The 15,420-nt window shown below is 35.4% G+C and overlaps 1 protein-coding gene across 1 annotated transcript in view; it reads right to left on the reverse strand.

The window, feature by feature from the left end:
• The window catches only part of SPAG16 (sperm associated antigen 16), a 939,339-nt gene that overhangs the window by 446,607 nt on the left and 477,312 nt on the right, over positions 1-15,420 (reverse strand). The window lies entirely within an intron of this gene.

The following is a 15,420-nucleotide window of genomic DNA, read 5'->3' on the forward strand; positions in this document are numbered from 1 at the left end:
TCAAGTGTTGGACACAAGAACAAGTTTAAGAAATGAGTGGGTGTCTGTGACGTGAGTAGAAACATCTAGGTTTTCCTGGTAAAATATCAACTGCAAGAAAATTTCTATCCCATCATCTTCTCCATATACTTCAGCATTGTCTGCTCCTTCTATGTGTTTTCTTAGTAGCCTTTCTCTCACTGAATATAATGAACTGCTTATTTGCCTCCTTCCCTGTGTTTCTGATGGAACTGTTTCCTTTCTGTTTCTACAGCATCAAGCATTATGATTAACCAACTGAAGTGCTCATTAAATGCTTTCAGAGTGAATAAATACATGAATGAATGAATGAAGTGATGCTATAAATGAAGAAGAAAAGCTGCCCCAAATTTCCAAGACAGGAAATGGCACTTGGATCTAGGCAACCATTTTGCTTGCTTGCTTTTGTTTATTTTTATGCTGAGAGACTTAAACTTTTATGTGCAGATGAGCAAAAACCACTGGAGAGGAAGGCTTAAAGGTGCTGCCAGAAAGGCGGATTATAGAGTGAAGACATTCTCATTAAAGTTATAAAAGGATAATTCTTTTTCAAATTAGCAGATTTTAAAAATTACTAAAAACAGTTCTATATTGGGGTAGTCCTTTACTAATAGGTAGATATTAAAAACTGTCCTTTGCTTTGCAGCAGTTGTTTACTTGTACATGCTTGTCATTAAAATTTTTACTTTTTAATATTAAAAACTGAACAATACATTTGTCTAAAGATACCTCATTAAAAAGTAAAACATCACATTGAAGGTTATAGCTTCAAAATATGAATCTGGGTGGGGCGTGGGAGGAACACAGATATTCAGTGCATGACAGTATATAAGCTAAGAAATAGGGATGATAGAAAAAAAATACATTTTCCTAATCAAAATATCAGAAGAGAATGATATAAAATGGGATACATGAAACACTCAAAGAATTAAAGTTTGACAATTTAGAGAAACTAGAAATTTAAGACATAGAACCACAGATTCAGGAAGAAAAATCTATACCAAGTAGAATAAACAGTGTAAACAAAAAGAAATCTTCACTTAGATTAAATTTTAGTCAACTGTAGGAGATAGGATTAAGATGGCAGAGTAGGAGGACATGCGCTCACTCCCTCTTGCAAGAGCACTGGAATTACAACTAACTGCTGAACAATCATCGACAGAAAGACACTGGAACTCACCAAAAAAAGACACCCCACATCCAGAGACAAAGGAGAAGCTGTAATGAGATGGTAGTTGGGGCGCAATCACATTAAAATCAAATCCCATAAATGCTGGGTGGGTGACTCACAAACTGGAGAACAGTTATACTGCAGAAGTCCACCCACTAAAGTGAGGGTTCTGAGCCCCACATCAGGCTTCCCAACCTGGGAGTCCAGCAACGGGAGGAGGAATCCCCAGAGAATCAGAATCTGAAAGCCAGTGGGATTTGACTGCAGGACCTCCACAGGACTGGGGGAAACAGAGACTCCACTCTTGGAGGGCACACAAAAAGTGTGCTCACCAGGACCTAGGGGGAAAGAGCAGTGACCCCATAGGAGACTGAACCAGACCTACCTGCTGGTGTTGGAGGGTTGCCTGCAGAGGTAGGGGGGCAGCTGTGGCTCACCAAGGAGGCAAGAGCACTGGCAGCAAGGTTTTTGGGAAGTGCTTATTGGTGTGAGCCCTCCCAGAGTCCACCATTAGCCCCACCAAAGAGCCTGTGGGCTCCAGCACTAGATGGCCTCAGGCCAAACAACCAACAAGTTGTGAACACAGCCCCCCCCATTAGCAGACAAGCAGATTAAAGTTTTACTGAGCTCCGCCCACCAAATCTGCCCACCAAATCGGATTAAAGCTTTACTGAGCTGCACCCCCCCAGCCCTACCCACCATCACTCCCTCCCATCAGGAAGCACACAGGAGGCTCCTAGATAGCTTCCTCCACAAGAGGGCAGACAGCAGAATCAAGCAGTATCAGCAGTATTTCATCTTGTGGAACTGGAAACCACAGCCACAGAAAGATAGAGAAAATGAAAAAGCAGAGGACTTAGTACCAGATGAAGGGACAGGATAAAACCCCAGAAAAACAAATAAATGAAGAGGAGACAGGCACCCTTACAGGAAAAGAATTCAGAATAATGATGGTGAAGATGATCCAGGACTTTGAAAAAAGACTGGATGCAAAGATCAAAAAGTTTACCAAAAACCTAGAAGAATTAAAGAGCAAACAAACAGAGATATGCAACACAATAACAGAAATGAAAAATACACTAGAAGGAAACAATAGCAGATGAACTGAGGCAGAAGGGCGAATAAGTGACCTGGAAGACAGAATGGTGATCATCACTGATGCAGAAAAGAATAAGGAAAAAAGAGTGAAAAGAACTGAAGACAGCCTAAGAGACCTCTGGGACAATGTTAAATGCACCAACATTCGCATTATAGGGGTCCCAGAAGGAGAAAAGAGAGAGAAAGGACCTAAGAAAATATTGGAAGAGATTATAGTTGAAAACTTCCCTAACATGGGAAAGGAAATAGCTCCCCAAGTCCAGGAAGCACAGAGAGTCCCAGGCAGGATAAACCCAAGGAGAAACATGCCAAGACATATAATAGTCAAGCTGACAAAAATTAAAGACAGAGAAATGTTATTAAAAGCAACAAGGGAAAAACAACAAATAACACACAAGGGAACTCCCATAAGGTTAACAGCTGATTTCTCAGCAGAAACTGCAAGCCAGAAGGGAGTGGCATGATATATTTGAAGTGATGAAAGGGAGGAACCTCCAACCGAGAATACTCTACCCAGCAAGGATCTCATTCAGATTCGATGGAGAAATCAAAAGCTTTACAGACAAGCAACAGCTAAGAGAATTCAGCACCACCAAACCACCCCTACAACAAATGCTAAAGGAACTTCTCTAAGCAGGAAACATAAGAGAAGAAAAGGACCTACAACAACAACAACAACAACAAAACAATTAAAAAAATGGTATTAGGAACATATATATCGATAATTACCTTGAAGGTAAATGGACTAAATGCACCAACCAGAAGACACAGACTGGCTGAATGGATACAAAAACAAGACCCATATATATGCTGTCTACAAGAGACCCACTTCAGACCTAGGCACACATACAGACTGAAAGTGAGGGGATGGAAAAAGATATTCCATGCAAATGAAAATCAAAAGAAAGCTGGAATAGTGATACTCATATCAGATAAAATAGACTTTAAAATAAAACATGTTACAAAAGACAAGAAAGGACATTACATAAAGATCAAGGGATCCATCCGAGGAGATAACAATTATAAATATATATGCAACCAATATAAGAGCACCTCAATACCTAAGGCAAATGCTAACAACTATGAAAGAGGAAATGCAAGGCAGAAATAGAAACACAGGTGTAGAGAACAACACATGGACACCAAGTGGGGAAAGTGGGGAGGGTTGGAGGGGAATGAATTGGGAGACTGGGATACCAAATTGTACACTCTAAATATATGCTGTTTATTGTCTGTTAACTGTATCTCAATAAACGTTCTTAAAAAAAAAATTAGTCAACTGTATAACACCATAGGCAACAATAATAATTAGAAGAATAAGGAGAAGAGAAAAAATAGCAGGAAAGGTTATTTATTTATATAGTGCTTAACATGTGCTAGAATTTCTACTAAGCACATTATATATATTTGATCCTCACTAATAGTTTGGGCAATTTTATTATCTTCAAAACATCTGAACAGTATCACAGAGCTAGTAAGTGGCAGATCTGGAATTTCCTCAAAGAGCCAAGAAAAAATAAAATTTCTCTCAAGATAGGCAAATGAAAATATCCTCAGCTAAACAAAGCAGTTCTCCCCTACAGAAACTACTAAGAATGTATTTCCCAGGGGAAAAAACAGATCCTAGAAGGAAGGGTGAGCAAAGAATTTGGTAAACATATCAGTATATCCAAACATTTATATAACATCAATAGTGCTTGCAGAAATTTAAAAAACAACATTGACAATAATAAGTAGTATCTTATATTGATAATATCTTAATTATCAATATAAGATACTACATTGATAAATTTCATTTATATTTTATTTTTTGATAAATTTTAAACTTGATGAGGTCAAGTCTGCAAGGTAAAATGTTAAGAGTAACCACTAAAAGAACAGAAATAGAGTACAGAACTTCTAGACCAGTATAAGAAACAAGAAATAGGCAAGAAAAGCTAACAGTTACAAACATCTATCCAGATTATAAACATATATCCAAAATAAAGCAAGAAAGAGGTAAAACAGCAGTAGAATAAGTGGTAGGAATAGAAAACAAACAAAAAAAGATAGTAGAAAAAATTGTAACATGATAATAGCAGTAAATACAAATGACCTAAACAGGAAGTTAGAAGACAAATATTTTTCAGTTTGGCTAAAAATGAACAAGTTCAGCTACATGATGTTTACATGAGGCACACTAAACTCCTAAGAATATACAAAGGTCAAAAGAAAAAAAAAAAAGAAAAAAGATACTTAGGCTAAAGGGAATGAAAATAAAGATGAAGTAGCTATATTAATATCAGACAAAAAAGACCTTAGGGCAAAAATGTGTTATTAGGGATAAAGATAGTCCCTATGTAAACAAGTAAAATGATAAAATGTTTCACTCCTAGAAAGGTTTTTAAACTAAATTATATAAAAATACTAAAAGCACCTTAACTGATAAAAGTGACAACGTTAGAATCATAGAAACTAAAATGACCAATCTATTGCCAAAATGAAAGATTTATACAACTCTCTCAATTTATTTTCTAATTCAAAATACTAATAAAGATATGGAATATTTAAGGAATAAAAATTACAATCCTAATGGCCGTATATAAAATCCTTCATCAAATAACTAGTGACTATACACTCTTCTCAAGTATATATGGAACATTTACAAAAACAGACAATATAGAAAGCCATAAAACAATTCTTAACAAATTTAATGTATTTGTTATCACAGAGGTTATATTTTTCATCACAATTCAATTGTTATAAATGAATAACAAAATCATGTATTTCTAAAACCTGCATATGTATGAATTTTAAAAGTTTTAAGTAACTTATATATCAAAGAAGAAATAATAGTGGATATTTAAAAATAATTAGAGCTACAACATATTAAACCTATGAGCTGAAATCAAAATAGAATTATAAAGGCACCTTACTTTCTTTACCTCCTAATAAAGAAAAGAAGACAGCCTCAAAATTGTTCGACTAAGCATGAAACTTTAAGTTTAGAAAAAATATACTATCAACTATTACAAGGGAAGATCAATAAAGACCAAAGTGGTTCTTTGAAAAAACTAAAATAATCTCTGCTAAGAAAAAAAAAAGAAAAGAAAAATGTCCCTCAAGATGACAATCTATTAAGCCATACACTAAAGAGATTTTACAAAGGTATAAAGCATTGTCATTCTTTTCATTTTTCTTAGAAATTATATATATATTTTTCATAACATGTTATATAAACATGAGTTTTTTGCAGCTTATGAACAGTCTGCAAATAAATCATATCAAATTTGGTTGAGTTAAGCCAATTTATATGTTACAAACAGTAAGCAAGAAGTATCATTTATTTTTATAAATACTTTATACTTTCTGTAATTGCTTTATTCCCTATTTTGCATATTCTTTATGCAAATTATTGACTTTTGCAAACTTTAGCAGATAACTGCAGAAATATTAGAGTTTGTTATTGTCGAAAATGACTTCAGTTTTGAGAACTAAATATATTACATCTTCCAGATTGATGCTAATTACCTGTTTTTAAAGAAATGTGCTAACGTGTTTCATTAGAGAGGGATGGATCAGAAAGAAATTAATGCCTCTTGTGTCACAAAATAGAAAGTGGAGAGTGTAGAACCAAGAAGATGTGGTTGGCCTCTCACTCTGGCTCTGCTAGATGACCTTCGTGACTTTGGACAGGCCACTGAACATTTACATTTAACACTCATGAAATTCATTGTCTTTATTTGGAAATACAGACGATAAGCTCTGCTCAATATAATTTAAAGTGTTGCTTTGAAGATCAAATTAAATAATTTTTATAACAGCACATTTTAAATTCCAGGTATCATTTAAACTTGAAATTATTTTTTTAAAAAGATTCTCTTGCAATCTCTAGTTCAGCTTTTATGTGAAATTGTTTATCCACATTTCCATAAATAGTGGAATGAGATCCAATTACTACCACTATATTGTAGTCTCATCCACCTGTGTCTATCTATCAATAGGACTGTGTGAATTTATAAAAGGACCATCAGTCACAACGTTCTCAGTTACCACAGAATATGCACGTATTATTTTATGTAGCAGAATAACATACAAAATCTAATTAAATTAAAATATTTTCTCCCACTGTGTTTGTATAGATAAAAGATCTAATTTTGGTTTCACTGAGCTCATAAAATGATGACACTAGAAAAGGTCACATTTAGAATTTAGATTACTTGAAAAACATTGTCGCATTTGAGATATATTTTTACTGTCCCATTTGTGACAGTCCCCCAAACTTTAAGCTAAAAGTTAAAAGGGCTTAAGAATGCTTTCGTACAAGTTACTTCAAACCCTTACTTAGTCTTTGATGCAGAGGTGCTTGGCTGCATTAGGGCTGGGGTGTCGAGTATACTGTGAAAGAGGAAAGCAAAGTGGGTACAAGTCCATACAGAGAATGGTCTTGGTTGATTTTGTGAAGTAAAGAGTGCCCATGCCCAAATGTTTCTGTCTTCACTCCCAAGTGATATGCCTTTTTTTTTTTTTTTGTAGGAATACAGAATCAACCAAGAATCACAAACAAAGTGAACCCAGAAGACAGCATTATGTGCAGATATTACAGACTTCAGAGGGGCAGGACTGAGCATTTGGGAAAGAACAGGCTTTCCCCGCTTGGCTGCAACACTACTGCCCTTTCTTGAGTGGGTAGATTGCTTGGAGCTCCAGGTTCAACCTCTGTCAATTGAGAAACTTGAATGGGATTTTCAGCTCAACCATAGGAAAGGCAAGATGCTGGCAAGTGGACTCCCCTGCACCTGTCACACAATGTTTATAAGATATTCTATTTATTAGGCAAATACATGAATGACATACGTAATAAGGAAAGAAAGAGTTCTGTGTTAATAGAAGCATAACCTATATCATTTAGGGCTGCATGTATGAACAAGTTTATGTATAGTCAGACATCTTGGTACAGAGGAAAGTAAAATTCAGAATTATGAAACTACTAACATGTTACTAATTCCTTTCATTCTGTTTTATCCCTTGTATTTACGTTATTGTTTAGGTTGTAGAAGCAGAAGAACAGAAATTGGTAGGTTAGTTTATGAAACTTTATGTAGAGGTTATGAACAATGGTGACATCCTGGAAATAAGACACAGATGCCCCCAGAATGCCTTCAAACTTTCAAGCATCAATTTAAATTTGGGGGATTATATATTTTATTATGTAATTTTCTTACTGTATCCAATATGATTCTGAGTATTCTCTAGCTGTCAGTCATATATGTGTATGTGTGTGACATATTAAAATCGAATATTTGTGGAAAACATCACCTTGGGTAATTATATATTTTGATATATATTCATAGTTGCTAAAGTGATGCTCTCATTCTTTTTTTAAAGTTTCTTTGCATAGCTTAGGCTTTTGTCTAGATATGCATACAAATTTTAAACGTTATTTTCAGGATGTTAAATCTAAATTTTTTCAACTATCTCAAGACCTCTACATTTGATACCTTTTTCCCCCTTTCTTTTGACCCAATGTTCTAGGTAGAACAGAGCACAAAGTGCAGGGTACAGGCCCTGCGAAGAGCATGACTTGCTTAAGAAGCTGAAAAGTCAGTGTGGGGGGGAGGTGGGGGAGGCAGAAGGTAGAGGAGGTGGGGAGTGGAATGGATGGGAGGTAGGCAGTAAAGATGTAGAAATGGAGACTTGAGAAGTAGGAGAAGCCAGGCCACTCAAGCCTTACTGACAGTGGTGAGGTATTTGGAAGTTAGCCTAAAGCACTGTGCTAAGAGATTTCAAGACACAGGAGACTCATTCATTTCACAGTTGGTCACATGCTCCAGACACTGTACTAGACAACTCATTCCAGCATCCCTCCGTGCTTTTCAAACACACCAACCATGCTCCCCTCAGGACATCTGCACACACTTCCTTTGACACCAGGATGCCATCCCCCTTGGATATTCCCATGGGTTGCTCCATGACTTCTGCTAAAAATCTTTTCCTTAATTTTACGTTAGCATGGAGGACATCTCTGACAATTCCACTTAAGATATTGCATGACCTCAATTTTTTGTTTCTCCCTTTTTCCCTTCACTGTTTATCTTCTCTATAGCACTTATCACCATCTACTAAGCTACATATCATTTATATCATTTATTGCCTCTCTCTGCCAATAAGAATGAAACATATATGAGGGCAGGAACTGTTTTGTAGTCACTGCCATATCCCCAATGCCTAGCTTTGTGCTTAACACATAGGGACTCTCAATAAACCTCTGCTGAATCAATAAATGAAACACAATCATGAATATGACAATGTCTCTGAATCCCTGTTTTTAGTGGATAACTCTTAAAGGTTTATAAATACAAAAAACAATGTAGGCAAGTGGATCCTAATGACCCATTTTACCATGGAATATCTTATTTGGCTATTTATTTTCTCAGAGAAGCTTTATTTCATGGCATAATAAACTATTTCCTTCTTAAGCTTGCCTGAGTTATTATATATAAAATTTCAGACCATGTTAAAAATATTATCATACAGTCCCAGGAAAATAGCATTTCCCCCAGCCACCTCATATTTTCTTGGGAAAGATGCAGGATATAAATAAATTTAGTGAATAAGTAATTAGCTTACTTTTAGTTGAAGAATGATATATTTTCTATTTCTCATGAAAAGTCATATTCCTTGACTCTTTGGATCATCATAATAGGGATTTAATGAAGAGTCATGGTAGTGTAACAAATTCTAAGCATTAGGTCTGAGTTGTACCAGCAGCGTCCTAACTGCTTCTGCCCTTGTCCCTCTACCACCTTTTCTTCAGTACAGAAGCCTAAAGGATCCTGTTCATGCTGCTCCTCTGCTCAAACCCTCCAATGGTTCCTCATCTCCCAGTGAAAAGCCAAAACCCTCACTACAAAATAAGACCTTACACGATCCACACATCACACACCTAGTTACCACTGAGTTTTTTTCTCTTAACACTCCCTCTGCCTCCTACTTTAGCTACACAAAGACTTTGAAATCACTGTTCTTTCTTCTAGGAATGTTCTTTCTCAGAAAACCAATGACTACGTTTCTTCCCTTTTTTCAGGACCTGCAGAAAGACATCAAGGAGGCCCATTTAAAATGCCTTCTCGCCTCTGACACTAGGCTCCTTTCCTGTTTTGTTTTGTTGTGTTTTGCTTTAGCAGTACTTTTCCCTATTAACTTACTATGTATTTTACTGATTCCTCTTGCTTATTATTTGTTCTTCTTAAGCTCTCACAGTTTTGTGGGCCTCTGCTTTACCTACTTCTGTGCTGTTTAATATATTCACAGATAATGAATGTCTTTAAGTTGGATTCCACATCCTGTCTGAATTTAGTTCTTATAGAAACACATTACAGTTGGCCCTCTGTATTTGTGGGTTTCACATTCACAGATTCAAACAACTGTGGATCAAAAATATTTGAAAAAAAACCCCGGAAAGTTCCAAAAAGCAAAACTTGAATTTGCTGCATGTTGGCCACTACTTACATAGCATTTACATTGTATTTAGGTATCATAAGTAATCTAGATATGATTTAAATAATACAGGAGGATGTGCAGAGGCTATATGTAAATATTGTACCATTTTATATTAGGGACTCGAGCATTTGCAGATTTTGGTATCTGCTGGAACAAATTCCCCAGCGGATACAGAGGGACCACTATATTTACTAATAGCTTCAATCCCACCATCTTGCAATGCTGGGATTAAAATTAAAACTTTTAATTAAAATTAAAATTACCATCTCTCTGATCCTAGAATGTGAAGACCTAGCTACTGCCCCTCACACAAAGTTCCAGGAGATGCCTCATTTTCATTGAGACCAGGAACCAGGCCTCTTTCTCATATCACCAGAGTCAAGAGCTCTCTATTTCCAAACATTTCGTCTATTTCTGGTCCAGTGTTCATATGGTCAATAGGACAGAGAAGCAACACTTTATAGAGAATTTTTTTTTTTTTGACATGTATAGCAGGCCTTCTCTATATTCAAACGTGGCCTTGTACATCACCAAGTCTGCTTACACACTGTGGAAATTTCTACAACCCAAATTCTGTAGTACTTGGGTCTTTTTCAACAAGTTCTAGGCTATAATTAGATTACTGTGTATTTTTAAGTTCGTTAATTTATTAAATTACTTCTGAGTATACTCAGAATATTTGCCAAGGATACAAAGGATATGAAGGATATAAAGTACACATATTTCTCAAATTCTTTACATTGTTTCTTTGGATTAAATTACAAGAGTTAGAAATTTATATATTCAGAGATCACTTTCTCCTCTTCCCCTTCACTACCATAGAATTGCTTTTACTGAGTTGCCTGTGGTTTTGTTCTACTGCACGAGAGTAAGGAAAGTTAAAAGGCACAGTACTAAGAAAACCTGTATGATTGAAAGGTTGTCATTGAGGTTATTGTTCAATAAATTCTATATTATTACACTAGAGTTTCATATACTCTTAACATGGACTCAGTGCTGAAATGCCATTCAAGCCTTAACAGAAGGAGCCATTGCATTCTTGCTGAACAGCTTGAGGGGATTCTCTTATTGAAAATGAAAATCCCATGGCTGACTAGGTCTACTTTCTGTTGACTGCTAGAATACTTAGGCACAAAGTTGAGGCCCTCCTTTAGCAATTAAAGAAAATAACATTAATTATGGCTTTTATTAGCAAATGAATGTCCATATAGCCAACCTTTAAAAGAAAGGATTTAAAATTTAAAACACATTTTATGTATTGACTCCTGGCTTCATCTTATTTTACCTATTCTAAATTATCCTTCACCCTAAAGATCTCTCAAAAACATTATCTTCTTATGGTTGTAATTTTTCTAAATTCCTTTTGAAAATGTATGATATAATTAAAAATCTCAAAATGTACTATGTGCTGGGGATCTAAAGATAATTGAAATAAACTTTGCCCTCAAGGACCTCGTGGTCTAATAGTTTACACAAATATATAACCAATTAATTACAATATTTTCATAAATATTTTAATAGAGAGTATACAGGATACAGTGATAGGACAGAGAAGGGTATAATCAGTTTTCCAGGCTTGGAATATGGTCATGAAGTCTTTAAAAAGGCAAACATATGAACACTATCTACATGTGTAAGCAGCACAAGGTGAAAATAAAGAAAAAAGGATGAGTATTCAGCGTGTGGAAATTGTGGGATATTCAGAGATTGTTTTTTGCTTTCAAGAAGAGTAATAGAAAAATTAGTCTAAATAGATGAAAAAAAATGGTCATATAATAAAAGATCCTTCTTACAGCCTTAAAGAGTTTTCATCTGTAGGCTATGAGGAGAAATGAAAGGGTTTTAAGAGGAGTTGGAAAAGTAGTCAGATATGATAACTCTGGGAACATGACAAAGACCAGATTGTTGGAGGAAGAGCAGAAAAGATGTTATAGAAAACTGAAAGTGATTTCTAGTAGAGGCTGGCACTTGATTATTGAACTTAATTATTTTGAGATCTATGCTTTGTATAGTTACAGTAATTCCCAGATTTTGGTAAATGATTCTCAAGATAAAGTCTCAGTCTAACACTTGTGCTGTCCACTTAGCTAAAAGGCTGTTCCAAGTCTAAACTGTAATAATGAGCATATGCCGCCCTTCCAGTGGAACGCTTCTCTGTGATGATATTGCTTCTTTACCTTACCTTCTTTTGACCTCTGATCTGATACAGTAAAAATCATGAATTGCAGAAGTTTTCAATGTACTCTTTCCTGACTTTCAGGAGTGCATGGTAGCCAAAATGTGTGGGTGTGATGCTAAGTTCAAGGCTTAGGAGGACTGATTTGGCAAAAATATTCAAGGTCAACAGAGGCAGGATACATATTTCATCACCTGAAGCAAAATGACTAAATACAGAATGAAATACTTTCTTAGCAGCCTCTGCTTTGGCACCAAAAGCTGTTGCACAAAGCTGCAATAAGATAAGAAATGTAGTAAAGAGGGTTGCTTTCCACAGATGTGAAAATTCTAACTGAGACTGGGATAATATTTTCCAAATAATTATTCTCCATATCCAGTTTGGAAGGTACAATTAAAAAATGATTTTCCCTGTATGTCTGGGAAGGAACATTGGAATAAGGTTCTCTGATGATCCACATCTGCCAAAGCCACACTGGCTGAAATCCTTACAATGAATACAAATGAGCAGGATATTTCTATGGTTCCAGAAGAAGCAGTGCCTTTGTTTCTGGTACAAAATAAGATGTTTCCCATAATTGGCAGTATTATAGGGAAAATTAAGATATATTCAAAACTAGCTTGGTGAAAGTGAATTGATGTATCATGGAATTCTAGAATCTCCAGGCTGGAAGAGTCCTTAAATCCATCTAATCTAATCACACTTCTCTCATTTTAATTATTTCTACTAATTTTATATTATTTTATTGCCTAGCCACTATTTAAAACTTCTAATAGCAGGAAACCCAGTTTATTTGGTCTTGAGCTGTTGTGTTAAAAAGTCTTCTTTCCCCCCTCATTAAAGTTAGTAATAATCCTTGGCATCATTCAGAGTTCAAATAATTCCACTTTCACTCAATAGCCTTCAGAATAGAGGAGGAAATCTATCACGCCCTAGGACAACACTCCATTCACCTTCTTTATCACCCAAATATTCTTCTCCATGCCACTTCCACTTTAGAGGTAAACAGGGATCTAAGAAGCTGTGCATCTACTCTACCTTAACTCAAATTGATCTATTTCTATTGAATAAGGCATATATTTCCATTATTCTATTCCAATCTTGCATCCTATCACTTTAAATCTTGGTAATAAGTTTAAGATCATATATATTTTCACATAATTAAAATATGTGGTTCACTTTGCTTATTTTCCATTCTCTGAGACATTAGATAGTCTTTCTTATTATTTTATTAATTACTTCTCATGTTTAACATACAAATTGTTATTTTCCTTTCCATGACAGATTCGTTTTTTGTTTTAGGGTTTTTTTTTTTTAATGACCAGGCTTATATTCAGGTTGAAGTTCTCTTGATAATATCAGTTTGTTTCAGGATAAACAAAGCTGTTTCTAATACTCTGAGCTATACTGCATTTCTACCTGGGAACCCAATTGAGCATTTCAGTTTATAAAACCACTTTTCAGAAATCCAAACCCCATTAGCTTAAAGAATGTATAAAGCTGGCTGTTCAACAATCCTGTCCCTCCATTCCTGCAAGTGTGATAAGAGAAAAGTAATGGTAACAACACATGTATCCCCAAATTGTCTAATTTCAGGTCAAAGATCTCATAATCCCTAAAATGTTTCCTGATCTTTCTGGGAGTGTCATGTGATCCACCAAAAAATCAGCAGTGTGGATAGGGGAACATAAATATGATCTCAGGAAATTCTCCATCACATTTCTCATGAACTCTGAAAAAAAACAGCACAAATTTCACCTGAATTTGCCAAGTCTTCAAAGATCGGATATTCTTCACCAGGACTGTACCATTTGCCAAGGAATTAACAATCAGCAGGATAGATATTAGTTTATTTTCTGTGTGAATTCTGCACTTCAAATTTTACAGCTATAAGTAAATAAAATCCTTTAGGTGTACTAACTTTCATACTCAATAGCTCTTAATTGTCCTGGAGATAAACCAGAATATTAGCAGAAGTTAGACTCATGTTCTAATCACATCTTTGCCATATAAAAGCCTGGTTGCTCATGAAACAGTCTTCCTGGAGACTAGTATTTTCATTTGTAAAAGGAAGAAATGATACCTCTCTACTGTGATTCCTTAGTATGGGTTAAACTAAGGGTGTTTGCCAAAATATAAGCTGTGGGCACTAAGAAGTAAAATTTGTGGATCTCTGAGTAATAGTCTTTAAGTTGTCACTTACATGGAGCACACTGCTTTAAAGAAATAAATAATAATAAAAAAGTAACTCAGGGGCAGGAAATGCATTGTTTTTCAGAAGGATGATTGCTCTTCTTGCTATCTTCTAGGAAGTCAGCTTTTCTTGCAGAAAAGATGGGATTTTGTGTGCAGAATAAATGTGAACCCCACTGTGCAATCACTCCATGTAAGGACTAAACTACTGCCTATGGAACAGTAAGCTACAGCAGAAGCTACAATTAGAAATTAGATGTACATCATTTGAATATATGGACAAGTACAGTGACTGGGAGTGACCCACTAGAGCTAAGCACAAGCTTTAGCCTGAGACTAACAACAAAAAGTGTGGCTCTTGGAGGGTGAAATCTCTAGAAAATAAAATAGAATAATCCTGAAAGCTTAAGGAAATACATGTGGATGTAGAAACGAAAGGGAAATCATATTTTTAAAGATATTCAAAAACCAACAGAGTCTTACATATAAAATTGGGTATAGATACTATAGATATTGGATGTAGAGAAAGTGATGAAGAATTTTGGCAAATTGTCGCAAGATTCAAAGTGAAGACTACGGAAATACAGTGGGCAAAAGAAGCAGCGCTGGAATCAGATGGTACATGATTGTTATTATCATCGTACACTTACTGAGGGGATACTGGTGTTCAAATTTGGCTGTAAAGCATAGCCAAACATGCTTCAGTGTTAATATACTACTCGTCATACCAAATTATACAGAACTGTATTATTTTTAATTACCTTATTTTCTTTAAAGAACAACTAAGGAATTCTAAACATGTTTCATCTAAAGTAGAAGAATATGTGTAGCCATTATGGAAAACAGTATGGAGGTTCCTCAAAAAACTAAAAATAGAGTTGCTAAATGATCCAATAATCCCACTTCTAGGCATATATCCAGACAAAACTATAATTCAAAAAGATGCATGCACCCCTCTGTTCTTAGTAGCACTACTCACAATAGCCAAGACATGGAAACAACCTAAATGTCCAATGAATGGATTAAAGAAGATGTGCTACATATACACAAGGGAATACTACTCAGCCATAAAAAAAAAAGAATGAAATAATGCCATGGATAGCAACATGGATGAACCTAGAGATTATCATACTAAGTGAAGTAAATCAGACAGAGAAAGACAAACACCATATGACATCACTTATATTTGGTAGCTAAAATATGACACAATTGAACTTATCTACAAAACATACTCATAGACATAGAGAACAGACTGTGATTGCCAAGAGAGAGCATGGGGTGA

Source organism: Hippopotamus amphibius, chromosome 8 (genome assembly GCF_030028045.1).
Source record: "Hippopotamus amphibius kiboko isolate mHipAmp2 chromosome 8, mHipAmp2.hap2, whole genome shotgun sequence".
In the NCBI taxonomy this organism is placed as follows: domain Eukaryota; kingdom Metazoa; phylum Chordata; class Mammalia; order Artiodactyla; family Hippopotamidae; genus Hippopotamus; species Hippopotamus amphibius.